Raw genomic sequence first — 3,875 nt, forward strand, 5'->3', positions numbered from 1 at the left:
TTATTTTTTCAAACATTTCTTGCGCAGAGTCCTTCTCAAAGCATCTTTCACGTCTTTGTTCCTAAGGCTGTAGATGAAGGGATTCAACACGGGAATGAAAAGGGTATAAAACACGGACACTGCTTTTCCTTGGTACAGAGAAGATAGCCAAGTGGGCTGGGCATACAGGAAAGCAATGGTGCCATAAAATAAAGTCACAGCCACCATGTGGGAGGTGCAGGTGGAGAAGGTTCTGTGTCTGCCCTCGGCAGAGCGAATCCTTAGCATGGTAGAGATGATATAGACGTAGGAGATGAGCACAATCAGGGAAGTTCTTGCTATGATGAGGCTGCATAGGATAAATATCACAGGATTATTGACGTATGTGTCGCTGCAGGAGAGACTAATCAGGGGAGGGCCATCACAGAAGAAATGATCAATCTCATTAGACCCACAATAATTCAGGGTAAAGGTGAAGCCTGTTTGCACCATGGAATTCACACAGCCACAGATATAGGATCCCACCACCAGCTGAACGCAAACCCACTTGGACATGGCAATGGGATACTGGAGCAGGCTGCAGATGGCAGAGTATCGATCGTAGGCCATCACTGCCAGGAGAAATGCTTCAGTGGTGAGGAAGAGAGCAAAGAAGAAGAATTGGGTGGCACATCCCTTGTAGGAAATGGCTTTTCTTCCTGCTAGGAAGCTCACCATGGCTCTTGGGGTGATGGTGGAGGAGTAGAAGAGGTCTAAGGGCGACAGATTCATGAGAAAGAAGTACATGGGGGTCTGAAGGTGAGAGTCAGCTCTAATAATGACGACCAGGATGGTGTTTCCCAGAATGGTTGTTATGTAAATCTACAGGACCATCACAAAGGGCACAGTCTGAAACCCTGATCCTCTTCCAAACCCCAGCAAGATTAATTCAATCCCTGCTGTGTGGTTCCCCTCTCCTACTGGCTCCATTGCTGACATTTCCTTTAGAAAACAGAACAAGATAAAGGGTAAAAAAAGAGTCAAATATAGAAGATACATTGAAGCTTCTCCTAAGAGTTCTTGAAACCAATGGGGGTTAGACACCCAGATGTTTTGGAATATCCCAGTAGGTGCCTAAATACCTTAAAAAATCTGACACCAGAGTTTTTTCGGCGGGGTTGAAATTTTTTACTTCAAAAGCCCAAATTAATCATCTTTCCCCTATAATCATGATTCAAGACTCTTCTTCTTGGCTGAGTAAGACATGGGCAAAATCCTCCCAGGGTAATGCTATTGGTTTATAAAAGAATGCTGGAAATGGGCCCTGTTACATCCATTATTCCACTCCTTTTAGTGTCTGAATCAATATATAAATATATGATTTATTTATTCAGCATTTCTCCTTCTGAGAGACTGAAACGGCTCTAGTTGAGAGCTATAACCTCTGTACAGATATCTTTACTTAGGGATATTCAATGGGCATTTTTCCTGAGTACTGACAGAGTAAAATCTGAGAACAAATGTAAGGATGCGGTATTTGCTTTTAACTACAAGTTACTTCAATTTTAGCTGGATTGTGTGTTAAGTTTTTGAGTCTGCCAGCCTTACTCACATTGAGTACTACCTTCCTCCCAGCTTATCTCCCTTGATAAGAATGTTCATTTCAACTGTTCTATAATTAACCTTGTAAATACACATATTCATGGTTCATCACCCTAAATTTGAGTCTCTTCCATCAGATGGAGGGCAGTTGGAATAGGGCCACTGGAATCTAGGTCAACAACCTATTGATGTTCAGATAATTCTGTCAAGATGTGGATGGATTTCCTAAAGTCTCAGTATGGGATAAAACTGGTTGGAAAACAACAGCTAAAACAATTCACAACACATTTTTAAAGAAGTATGGACTTTGACATTTTGAAATGTTCCATATTTTGACTAAAACCTAGCAAGAAAAAACAAATAAGCCATTTCAGGTGTGACCTGCTCTGCCAGATGGTTTTGGGAGCCCAAAGGAGTGGCTTCAATTTTTCTATGGGCTTCCTTTAAAGATCCTTGATGAACAATTTTTCCCCACTGGCAGGCACTGACTCCAGGGGATACAACAGAGATAATTTAATTTGGTCGGACAAGGGGGGGAAGTAAGACAACAGATTGGATTTGGGGAAAGCAGCAACTAATAAATTAACAAGTTCTCTGATGGGAGACTCCCCAAGGATATCTTAGCCCTCCTTCAGCCGATGGAAGTGGCTGATGCGTTCTGGAAAATTCCCTGTACCCCTACGCGCTCCTCACCCTTAGATGTCCCTTGCCCTATGGTGCCTGCCAGAACTCTTTGTCAGGGCGACTCCAGACATATTCATTGTTGATGTCTTGTTCTTCTATCTTCCAACAAGTTCAATTTCACTTTACGCCCCCCCCTAAACTCAAAATTGAACTGCACTTTTACCAAAATGCTCCAAACTGTCATGTGAATGAAATGCAAATGAGGCTGGATCCATTCAACCAAATTCTTTGCTCTCCAATAGACAATGGCCGAGATCTCCCTCAACAGTGGAGTCCTTCCACAGCTGCAGTTCTTAACCTGCACTGGGCCCCTCTTCCCTCATTTCATCCCCAGGTGACAGTGCTCAGCTCCCTTCTTTCTAAGGCTTAGATCACAGGCTTTACAAATGGAGAGAGAGGAAGAGATTTTCCCTGGTGGATAGTATGTAGGATTTTTTTAAAGACATTTTTCTTCAAGGGACAGCAACGTCTTCAAAATCAAACGTCTCGCTGAAATTCCTTTTGCCTGCCATTATCACAATGATCACTTTAAAACCACTGTTAGTAAAAGAGATTAGAGAGGAAATAATATTCAGGATTATCCAGGGAGATCACAGCATGTTTTAGACAGAAGCTACCTGTGTACAGAACTTTCTGTGTTCCCACCCTTGGTCAGTTTTCCCTGTTCTCTGGGCTACTGTTTAACTCCACAACAGAGGAGAGGAAACATTTTAAAATAAATCATACATCCCCAGCAGATGTCAGGGGCTGCCACATCTGAACCCACCAGCATATGCCACACCTGGAATTCTTTAAAATCTATCTGTCTACAGCTTAGATTGCTGGTTGACAATGTCGCTATTAAGCAGGGTTGGATTAACACCGGGGCTTTAGGGGTTGCAGCCCAGGGCCTCAGACTAAGGGGGGGCCCCTGCAAAAATAAATCCCCACCCCCTCCCACGTGACATGGGCCCAGTATCCTGGCCAGGAGCTGCTCCCGGCCCCGTGCAGCACCGCGTGGCAGCATATCCCCCCGCAGCCCTGCCCTTTGCCCCTGCCCCTCTCCCACGTGACATGGGCCCAGCATGAGTGTGAGCGCCATTCAAAATCATCTCGCGTGCCATGACTGGCACGTGTGCCAGAGGTTGCTGATCCCTGTTCTACATGTGTGAAGACCGCAATGTAACCACAGAACGGCTTTATGTTAATGAAAAGGCAAGTTTAGCTTAGCGTTAATAGCCTTGATGTCATAATTGTGATCATTTTGTTTTAAATTAGGAAAAAGACTTTGTACAGGGGCCCCACAATATCTACTAGCCCCAGGCCCACAGGGGAGTTAATACGGCCCTTGCTATTAAGGTCCTGATGCTGCAAACAAGCACTTATTCCTGTGAATGATTTGTTTCAAACACTTGTCAGAGATGGACTAGGCATAAGTAATCCCTCCTCAGTGAATGGGGCTCGACTAGATGACCCCTCAAGATGCCTTCCAGACCTGCATTTCTATGATTCTCTGACAGCAGTCTCATTTAAATCAATGGGCTGATTCCTATCAATAAATGTTCTAAGGTTATTTACATGTTTCCAGGGGCTACATGTCCACCTGCATATCTCGAGAACTCATTGTGTCACAGCTGGACAGAGAATAAGGA

At 44.2% G+C, this 3,875-nt stretch overlaps 1 pseudogene; it reads right to left on the reverse strand.

The window, feature by feature from the left end:
• LOC137157934 (olfactory receptor 9S13-like) lies at nucleotides 1-957 on the reverse strand (annotated as a pseudogene).
• Between the last annotated feature and the right edge of the window lie 2,918 nt (nucleotides 958-3,875).

Source organism: Emydura macquarii, unplaced genomic scaffold, assembly GCF_026122565.2.
Source record: "Emydura macquarii macquarii isolate MOO-44397 ecotype Brisbane River unplaced genomic scaffold, CSIRO-AGI_Emac_v2 contig_1630, whole genome shotgun sequence".
In the NCBI taxonomy this organism is placed as follows: Eukaryota; Metazoa; Chordata; order Testudines; family Chelidae; genus Emydura; species Emydura macquarii.